This window comes from Corythoichthys intestinalis, chromosome 2, assembly GCF_030265065.1.
Source record: "Corythoichthys intestinalis isolate RoL2023-P3 chromosome 2, ASM3026506v1, whole genome shotgun sequence".
Classification (NCBI taxonomy): Eukaryota; Metazoa; Chordata; class Actinopteri; order Syngnathiformes; family Syngnathidae; genus Corythoichthys; species Corythoichthys intestinalis.
This window is the reverse complement of record NC_080396.1, coordinates 44,924,125-44,935,530: the sequence shown is the minus strand read 5'-3', so window position 1 is coordinate 44,935,530 and position 11,406 is coordinate 44,924,125.

Below are 11,406 nucleotides of genomic sequence, written 5' to 3'. Positions count from 1 at the left end.
AATACAAAAAAGTGATTTTTAATACAAAAAAAAGTCAACCTTCAATTAATTATATCAGTTATGCACTCAATACTTGGTCGGGAGTCCTTCTGCAGAAATGACTGCTTCAATGCGGCATTCCATGGAGGCAGTCAGCCTGTGGCACTCCTGAGGATGCTTCGATAGCGGCCTTAAGCTCATCCACAGTGTTGGGTCTGGTGTTTCTCAACTTTCTCTTCACGATATCCCAAAGATTCTCTATGGGGTTCTGGTCAGGAGAGTTGGCAGGCCAATTGAGCACAGTAATGCCATGGTCAGTAAACCATTTACCAGTGGTTTTTGCACTGTGAGCAGGTGCCAGGTCGTGCTGAAAAATGAAATCTTTCATCTTTTCAGCAGATGGAAGCATGAAGTGCTCCAAAATCTCCTCATAGCTAGCTGCATGGACCTTGCCCTTGATAAAACACAGTAGACCAACACCAGCAACTGACATGTCACCCCAGACCATCACTGACTTTGGGTACTTGACACTGGACTTCAGACATTTTGGCATTTCCTTCTCCCCAGTCTTCCTCCAAACTCTGGCACTTTGATACCTGAATGACATGCAAAATTTGCTTTCATCTGAAAAAAGTACTTTGGACCACTGAGCAACAGTCCAGTGCTGCTTCTCTGTAGCCCAGGTCAGGCGCTTCTGCCACTGTTTCAGGTTCAAAAGTGGCTTGACCTGGGGAATGCGGCACCCGTAGCCCATTTCCAGCACTAGTCTGTGCATGGTGTCGCTGGGTGTTTCTACTACAGACTCAGTCCACTGTTTCTGCAGGTCCCCCAAAGTCTGGAATCGGACCTTCTCCACAATCTTTCTCAGGGTGCGGTCACCTCTTCTGGTTGTGCAGCGCTTCCTGACACACTTTTTCCTTCCCACAGACTTCCCACTGAGGTGCCTTGCTACAGCACTCTGGGAACAACCTATTCGCTCAGAAATTTCTTTCTGAGTCTTAGCCACTTGCTTGAGGCTGTCAATGATGGCCTTCTGGACAGCAGTCAGGTCGGCAGTCTTGCCCATGATTGCGGTTTTGAGTAATGAACCAGGCTGGGAGGTTTTTAAAAGCCTCAGGAATCTTTCGCAGGTGTTTTGAGTTAATTTGTTGATTCAGATGATTAGGTTAGTAGCTTCTTTAGAGTAGCTTTTCATGATATGCCAATTTTTTGAGATAGGGATTTTTGGTTTTTCTTGATTTTTGTGCCAAAATCATCAATATTAAAACAATAAAAGGCTTGAACGAATTCAGTTGTGTGTAATGAATCTAAAATATATGAAAGTCTTACGTTTATCAGTACATTACAGAAAATAATTAACTTTATCAGAATATGCAAATTTTTTTTTGAAAGACCTGCACATGATGCACATGCATGGTTGATTTTGCAAGTTTTCACTTTTGCAAATGGAGAGGTCTGTCATTTTAGGCACCGCTAGAGTTCGACTGTGAGAAACAAAAAGCTTAAAGAATTTTGACATAAACTACATCCGCCGGCTCGCTCCCTAAACATCTTATCATCCCGGGACATGATAACCACAACCGAAGAGCTTGCATGCTTTCACTGGATAACTTAGAACGTATAAGCAACAATCAGTCTGCAATTAATTGTCATTAATCAGCCCTGAGACCAATAATTAAAAATCTCCCTCCGAGCATTGAGGCCTATACATCCCCAGAACATACCAACCAAATTTAATTATTAACTGTCCCTGAATAATGGAGGAGTAGCTATTTGATTTACGTAGTTTCTTCCAAAGAAGGAGAACGAGAACAAAGCAAGCAAGTTTTATGAGACCTCCCTCTGGGCAGTCGAAAAAAATCTCAAAAATAGAATGAGGAAAAAGTTTGTGAACCCTTTAGAAATTGAAATCCTGCATGCATTTAGATGAAGCACTGATCACATCACATTTTCAAACGTCTGAGGCGACATATACAGTCAAGTGGAAAAATTAGGAAACCCCATCAAATATTCTGTTCTTTATCAAGAAATGTTCACAAATCAATGTCTGATTTTGTTTTTCTTTATCTCTGGAAAATAAAGTGATTTAATTGCAGGTAAACAGCAAAAAAATAACATTATTTTACTCATTAAACCAAATATATCAACAAAAAATTCAGCTGTGAGATGTTTGAGGGGTTTCTTGCATGTACAGCCCGTTTCAAGTCACCCCACAGCATCTCAACGGGATTAAGATCTGGGCTTTGACTTGGCCATTCCAAGACTCTCCATTTCTTCCTTTACAGCCAGCCCTGTGTGGATTTACTGGTATGTTTTGTGTCATTGTCATGTTGCAGGGTCCAGTTTCGCTTCAGCTTTATTTTTTCACAGATGATCCTCAAGCATCCTCTGATACGCGATAGAATTCATGGTGGATTCTATGATGGTGATAGCTGTCCAGGTCCTGCTGTAGCAAAGCATCTCCAAACCATGACACTTCCTCCTTCATGCTTCACAGTTGGTATGAGGTTCTTTTCCTGGAAAGTTGTATTGGGGTTACGCCAAACATGACCACTGTTTTGATGTCCAAATAATTCCATTTTAGATTCATCTGTCCAAAGAACATTATTCCAGAAGTCCTGGTCTTTGTCTACATTCACTTTGGCAAACTTAGTTTGGCCTTCATGTTCTTCTTGGAGAGCAAAAGTTTCCTCCTTGCACACCTCCCATGACGGTTAAACTTGTGAAGTCTCTTCCCGATTGTCGAGGCATGCACTTTCACGTCAACATAGGAAGAGCCTGCTGCAGGTCCCGTGATGACATTTTAGGGTTTTAGGAGACTTTTTTTAGCATCTTGCGGTCTGCTCTTAGGGGGAACTTGCTAGGATAGCTAGACATGGGCATGTTGGCAGTTGTTATGAATGTCCTCTACTTGTAGACTATTTTACGGACAGTGGAATGGCAGATTTTATGTTCTTTTGAGATCTTTTGAAATCCCTTACCAGACTCATAAGTGTCTACGATCTTCTTTCTGAAGGCCTCAGAAAGCTCCTTTGATCTCACCATGGTGTTTTCTCTCACTTCAACAGTCAGGGACACACCAAACTAAATGTGAGGTTTTAAAAAGGCAAGCCTCCTTCAAAACACTGGGTAATGATGTTCAAATCATGTACACCTGATGTGATATCCCTGTGTGTGATTTTAGCCATTGTAAGTGGGATTGAATGTGCAGGGGTTTCCTAATGTATTCCTCAAGAGAAATTGCATTTATTTAAAATTACATTTTACAGAAAGCTTTAAAAAAAAATCTTTTTTCAGTTTTAATTGCTTAATTCTATTACTTAAATTTCTCAAAATTGTTAAAATTGATATCAAATATCCATATGACCAAATATGTTAGGAAACACACAGGCTTCCATGGGGTATCCAAACTTTTTCCCATTAATGTAATTGAGATTTCACCAATCAGGAGAGCCGATATCTATGAAGGACCAAATGGGACGGAATGAATTATGTACATTAGGGCTGAACAATATTGGAAAAAACTTACATTGCGACTTTTTGGCGGTTTGTGATATATTGTGATATACAGTATATAGACCCTACTCACCAACGTCACAGAATGACGTGTCGCTGTATCCGGCCGCCATATTGTCCGTCTTTGTTTATCCGTATTCTCAATGGTTTCAATTTGTCGTACAATTCATAGTGCAATTCATGGAAGCCCCGGTGCTTTCAGACGCTGTAAACTCATTGGATGCGTTACATAAAAGGCGTTATGTGGAAAAGCTTCAGTCTATCCATTCGCCAGATCCATATTTGCTGCCTAAATCGATATTTTTCGACCCGCTGTCTTTGCCCTCTCTGCCTGACATCTGCTACCCTGATATCTACAACTATCTTGTCCACACAAAATTAGCCTATTCTCACGAAACTTTGAAAAACATTAAGAGCAGCACTCTAAGCAACATTACCCCGTGTGACCCTTTACTTCCAATTTTCTAAAATGGCGACAATCAATAAAAGAAAAAAGTTGACTGCGATGGCCGACGCTTCAAGGATAGGTGGATATTGGACTATTTCTTCAATAAAACACGCAACAACTGTGTCTGCCTCATTTGTAGAGAGACAGTCGCTGTTTTCAAAGAGTTCGATGTGACGCGATAATGATATTACCGAACAAGACACGCTGACATGTACGACAACATTACAGGGAAGATACGCAGCAAGAAATTATAGCAACTTGAAGCTAGTTTAATTTCACAGCAGCAGAAATTTCGCAAGAGCCCGAGTGTCGAAAGAGAACGCCACAAAGACGAGGCTGTTGAAATTATGAATTTAAAAAAATAATAAAGCAAATGTGACACACAGAAGGGCTTGCTAAAATTTGTTTAAATATATTGTTCTATGTAAATCAGCCAAGGTAGCCCCCCGCATTTTTACCACACCAAATCTGGCCCCCTTTGCAAAAGGTTTGGACACCCCTGTTTAACTGATGATCCGTAGACGAGGCCAGCTTCTTTCACTTGGTACCAGCTAAATATTATTCAAAATGTAATGATGGTGGAAGAAATAAGCATCTTGAATTTGAAACTGTATGTTGTCAGCGATTAGCCTAGCAATGATCTTAATTGTGGTTGTCAGCCCCAAACCCTCTAAATATATATTAAATGCATCTTACCAGATATAAAATGACTACTACATAATCTGTGGTAATCGTTTGGAGCCCAGTTTTCTCGTCGAATTGCAGCAGTTCATCTCGCTCTGCGATCTTGTTGCTTTATTGTTATAATAAACAAATACAGTACTTATGTACAGTATGCTGAATGTATATATCTGTCTTGTGTCTTATCTTTCCATTCCAACAATAATTTACAGAAAAATATGGCATATTTTATGGATGGTTTGAATTGCGATTAATTATGATTAATTAATTTTTAAGCTGTGATTAACTTGATTAAAAATTTTAATCGTTTGACAGCCATAGTCGAAAGTAGACAGACAGGAGCTAATGCAAAAACAGTAGCAATTTTAACAACTTTAACAGTTGATTCAGAACATTAAATGATTTTCAAACATAGCAAAGGTTATTATGTTTTTTTTAAGGTAACACCAGTTACTTTGCCAAGTAACTAATTAGTCTTACCTTCAGGTAACTGAGTTACTAACTCAATTACTTTTGGGGAGAAGTAATTTGTAACTAATTAATTACTTTTTTAAAGTAAGATTAACAACACTGGTCATAAAGATGAAGTCTCCAGAATGAAAAGTGACAAAAGCCGAGATTTCATTCTGCCAATTTGTTGCCGAATACAATTTGCCAGCAACTATTGCTGATCACTTCTCAGAATTAGCAAAAGAAATGTTCCTTGACTCAAAGATTGCATCGGTAAGTTAATTTTATGACCATTTTAATTTACAATTGGACACACTAACGAACTACCTTCAAGTCAAACTGAATTGCGAGCTGAAGTGCCATGAAGTGTAGCCATCAAGACATGATAGAAATTGCCAAAAGTACTTACAATTATATATATATATATATATTATACATGGAAAATGAATGAATGAATGAATATTATATATATATATACGTATATATATATATACATATATATATTAAGCCTGAACGATATATCGTTTAAACATATAGCCTCTCCTGCCTATAAGCCGCGTGTGCCCACTTAGTAAAATGAGACATTGACAAAGAAATACAGTTTTCAAACGTTTAATAACAAACCTTAACTATTCATTCCAAACAGCGCCGGCAAACACGGCAGTTATATAGCAGCGGCACGGAAGTTGCATAGCATCAGCATGGTGGTGCAGCACTAATTGTGCTGGTTAATAAAAACATAAAAGTCTTTGTTAGCAATCTTCATCTTCTTCTTGTGCATTCAAACCATGAAAGTCTTCACCCTCAGTGTCGGATATGAAGACGCTCAGATGCACTTCGCCACGCACGCACCTACTCAGTCTGTCCTTTGCGTCGCCTTCAATGTCTCCCATAATGAGGCATATTCACTCCCAGCCTGTGCCGTCCTCCTCGCAGCAGACTGGCCCCTCAAAGCCCACTGGTGATGGCGGACTCTTTCACGGCGCTTCACGATGCTAGGCTCCCCCAAAGCTGCTCTTCGCATTCGGCGAGTCTTGCAAACGATCTCTCGCCGCTCGTCATCAAAGCGTCCCATACAACTCGGATGGCCAATTTCATTTCTTTTAGCATTTTCCATGATGCAGGTCTGCCAATTCTACTCATGCACAAAGACGAGGGTTCGCCACCTCTATTCATGCACAATGTACAAAGTTAAACTACCGGTAGTAGTGCAAACTAGCGTCTTCCTCGACACATATACTCCACGTGTCTCACTCCCATATTCCATGCTCGAGCACCCCTGGCGGCCGTCAGAAAAATACACAAATTGGCCGCATCATTGCACACGCCGCAGGACCCAAAATGAGAGAAAAAAGTAGCGGCTTGTAGTCCGGAAATTACGGTAAATTAAATGCCAGAAGTGATCATGAGGAGTTTGTAATTTCTACATGTCCAACAAGAGTCACAGCTAAGGTAGATAAACAGAAGTATTTAATAAAGCCAAGCATTTTTCGACTACAGTACTTTATTCTTGTTAAAAAATGATTTGGTTGGACAGTTATGTTTAAAACTGATCATAATATAACATTTGAAGTGCTTAAAACCATTTATTAATATATATATATATATATATATATATATATATATATATATATATATATATATATATATATATATATATATATATATATATACATATATACATTATGTATGTATATATATATATATTTTTTTTTTTTTTAAATCATACTTTGGGGAAAAGATGAGAAAAAAAACATGCCTTATATGTATCTCTTTCCAATGCTAAATCTGAATAAATACATTCAGCACACACACACAAGAAAATAAAAATTGGGGGGGGGGGGGTGCGCAACTTCGCGGTTTTTCACTTGTCGCGGCGGGTTCTGGTCCCCGTTAACCGCGAAAAACAAGGGATCATTGTACACTGGTCATTGAGAGTCATCCAAAGTCTTTCCAAACAGCTATTCAAGTCATCTAGTGAAAATTTCTCTTAAAAAAAATATATATATGTACTGTATATTTTTTTTTTTTATCTCGCAAACCCCCAAAAAATCGCAGCAATAGTTTTTTCCAATATTGTTCAGGCCTAATATATATATATATATATATATATATATATATATATATATATATATATATATATATATATATATATATATATATATATATATATATATATATATGCAGTGTTTCCCACCAATGAACGAGACTGTGGCGGCCCGCCGAAAAAAAAAAAAAAAAAGATAATAATCAGATGCGTCAGTCAGTCGATTACACAGCTGTAGTCCACTCCACTCTACTACCCGCGCGAGTGAGAGCGCGCGCGTGCGTGCGTGCACACACACACGCGCCAACAGGTCGCGCTCATAGACGGGACTACTAGCCTGGTACACCAGACTCATAGCTGTGCTATGCAGGCATGAAAATCTCTCACCTTTCGGCGAAATTCGCCGTTTTGAAGTCAAAAAGGGCGACCTACGTGAATTGCGTAGATCCGAGGAGAAATTCTTTTTTGGGGGGAGGGGTGGTCGGGAGGTTTTGTTTTATTATTATTATTATTATCATCATGTGATTAACTTAGTACGTAAACTGAGCACTTAAGAAATCGGTTCTTTAAAAAAGTGACACTTGGACAGTCAGCAAATCCTTCTAGATGCTTCGCTGACGAGAACCAATCATTGGCCCAAGCTGCTTTTCATTATTCCAAACGCGCGCACTCCTTACGTTAACATAGAGTGCTCGGAGAGCCTTTGGTTGCATTGCAAAGCTGCGAAAACAAAAAGCAGGCCTTATCCACACCGGGGCAGACCAGAGCGCAGCATACACACTTGCCTGTATTTGCCAGCAGATTGAATTTGGTGAGTAATGGTTTCAATCGTTTTCACATTTTGCGATATAAAAAAGTTACTGCCATTCGTTGCTACTTGCGTTGAACACTGCCAGAGCTAGCCAAATCTCCCATGAAAAAAAATAGCTCCCGTTAAATTGGCATCAAGCTTGTATATTTAGCGGTAATATAAACGAAGAAACACACTGTTGAGTGAAATTAAGCGGCATTGTCTCGGATGGAGGGGGGCGCCTCGTATCGCTCCCGTCGTCCACCTGAGACGCGTTATTTTCGGCTGGGACTTGAGCTGACGGCCGGTGTCGGCACAACACCGGCCCGACGAGTGGTGGGAATGACTCTTGCTTCTTAAAAGCTTTTCAGAAATACAGGGATCCCTCGTTTTTCGCGGTTAATGGGGACCAGAACCCGCCGCAATAAGTGAAAACCGCGGAGTAGCACCCCCCCCCCCTTTTTTTTTTTTGTGCGTGTTCAATGTATTTATTCAGATTTTACATTGGAAAAAAGATACATATATGTAAGACATGTTTTTTTCACTTTTTTCACCAAAGTATCATTTATAAATGGTTTTCAAGCACTTCAAAATGTAAGAATTATGATAAGTTTTAAACATGTTACTGCCCCACCGAATTATTTTTTAAACAAGAATAAAGTAGTAAGAAAATGCTTGGCTTTATTAAATGCTTCATAGTGAGTCTACTCAAACCCTCTCAGGCTTTGTTAAACGGTGATTGACACATGTGCAAAGTTTTTCTTTTTATATATATTTTTTTGTTTGAAGCAACTTATTTGATTGAATAATAAAGACACAAATGTCCTAGCCAAAATGTGGCCCAAACGCAAAACAACATTACTTCAATGGAAAAATTTGTTTCAATCTAGAAAAATAGTTTTAAAATGCTTTTTTGTCTCAAATTTATTTTTGCAATCAAAAACATTTTTTTTAATTGAAGTGACTTTTTTGGGGATTAAAAATATATACTGTATTTTGATTGAGCAACTTTGTTTTTGATAGAAGTAACTTTGTTTTTTGATTGAATAATAAAAACACAAATCTACCTCCATCGTTATTGAGAGAGAAATAAATTAAGAAAGCTTTAAAACTAAAAGCCACCGGGGAGTCTGTTTTTTTGTTTTTGTTTTTTTTAATATTTATATTTCATTACATAGACATGCCTCGTAGGGAAAGGAGATTGAGGGATAAAAAGAGGAGTTGGATGAGGCTGCTAAAGGCAGTGGATACCTCATCAGCTGGGTGAATAGCAGACCTGGTAAGAACAAGTTTGCAAGGATAGTCGTGTATTAAATACAATTATAAACACAATTACAATGTTATTTTTCTATAAGATTTTATGTCATTGCTTTATTAATCATTAGGTGCTAGAGTTGTTAAGTATGGATAATAATGAAATAATAGTTTTGAGAAAACTGCTGTTGGTGGCTCAGTGACCATCTGATGTGGTTTGTTCTCAGATGAACAAGTTGAGGAAGGAAGTTTTGATGCAGATGTTGAAGGAAGAAAAGAGGCAGACTGAGTGAGTCACAGCCAGGAAGTGTTGATGACAGTTTTGATTTCTATTCACTGTTGCCCCCTCCCAATTAAAGTATGTCACAGTCGCAGCCAATTATTATCTAAAGCTGTTTAAAATTGAAGTTATGTTGTTTTAAGGTGTATTAAATGCTTGTTCATGTGCCCCTTTTGATCTATGAGCACCCGCCCCTCCACCGGTCTCTGCACGGCCCTGCTGAAACACAGTGTGGGTCGACAGAGCTCAATATTTTGTTGGGGTGTACAGTGTAATGGAACATATTTCCTCCACACCCTTCTCACCTTTTTAAGCCCTGACCCATTTTCATGCCTGGCTATGAGAGTATGAGTCTGGCCACCATTCAGCAGAAAAAAATTTCCAGGGCGGAGCCAGCCACAGCAAATAGACAGCGGAGCGGACCAATCAGCGACGGGCTGACGCAACGTCGGTAAAGCGACAAGAAACTAGTGAGAGACATTTCAACATATTCAACATGGCTAGCGCGAGACAGACTGTTGGTTTTAGCGACTCGATGTGTTTTTGGTCATGTAAAACCGAATTTACCGCGGACTGGAACATATTGCTGCTGAGTCTGGTGTACCAGGCTACGGGACTACTGTCTGCTGCATTCTGCTGCATTTGGCACGATCCGGCGACACCGCATACAGCAATTTATATTACATTCAGTGGTCTCAAAATGGCCTAAAGAGATACACCAGGCTTGAAAATGTACACACACACCCTACCACGAGGGTCAGAGACCCTCCCACCACAGTCTCCTAAAATCCTGTGGTAAACACTGATATATATAATACAGGGGTCGCGTTAACCGAATATTTTCCAGCGTTGACCGTTTTTTTTAAACGGTGACGGAAAAAATTGAAGTCCATCTGTAATTTTGACAGGTTGCAATTCACACCCCAGACCACAGGGTGGCGAGTGAGCATATGAATTAGCTATTGTCTCTCTTGATGCATGACGTCGTAGGCCTTACTCGGAAAAATGTCAAGGCAACTGAGTGTTTGCCTGGCACGGCCAGACTGTTCTCCCTGTATTTTTCAAACACTGAGAGAAAAGTCTGGGACCCAAGCCCATTAAAGGCCTCTCGAGTAGGTACAAAATCAATCGACAAATCAGATTTGTTTATTTGCGTGACGTGTTCTTCACGGGCAACGTCACTCTTGCGCGCCGAAAGTCGTCTCTACAACAACACGGATGGCGAACGGGAGAGCCAAGAATATGTTCCAATCCGCGGTAAATTCAGTTTTAAATGAGCTAAAACACATCGACACGAGTCATTGACAACAGTCTGTCTCGCGCTAGCCATGTTGAATAAACTCCGCTCTCCTCGTATGTTTACTTCCGCGCGCAAGTCCCTCGTCCTGCCCTCGTCGCTTTGCTAACGGCACGTCTGCCCGTCGCTGATTGGTGCACACCGCTGTCTGTTTGCCTCTTGTTAAGCTTGTTCGGACAGAATATTAATTAAAAATGAATGAAAACTAAATACTATTGAATATGTCATTATTATCATTTTTAAAATGTAGGTGACGGGTAAAAATCGATGATGACCGGATTTTTATGACACTGTCAGTCAAAATGACAGACAACGAAAAAGTCTAGCGCAAACTCTGAGATATATATACAGTGCCTTGCAAAAGTATTCGGCCCCCTTGAATCTTGCAACCTTTCGCCACATTTCAGGCTTCAAACATAAAGATATGAAATTTAATTTTTTTGTCAAGAATCAACAACAAGTGGGACACAATCGTGAAGTGGAACAACATTTATTGGATCATTTAAACTTTTTTAACAAATAAAAAACTGAAAAGTGGGGCGTGCAATATTATTCGGCCCCTTTCAGTACAGCAAACTCACTCCAGAAGTTCAGTGAGGATCTCTGAATGATCCAATGTTGTCCTAAATGACCAATGATGATAAATAGAATCCAAATGTGTGTA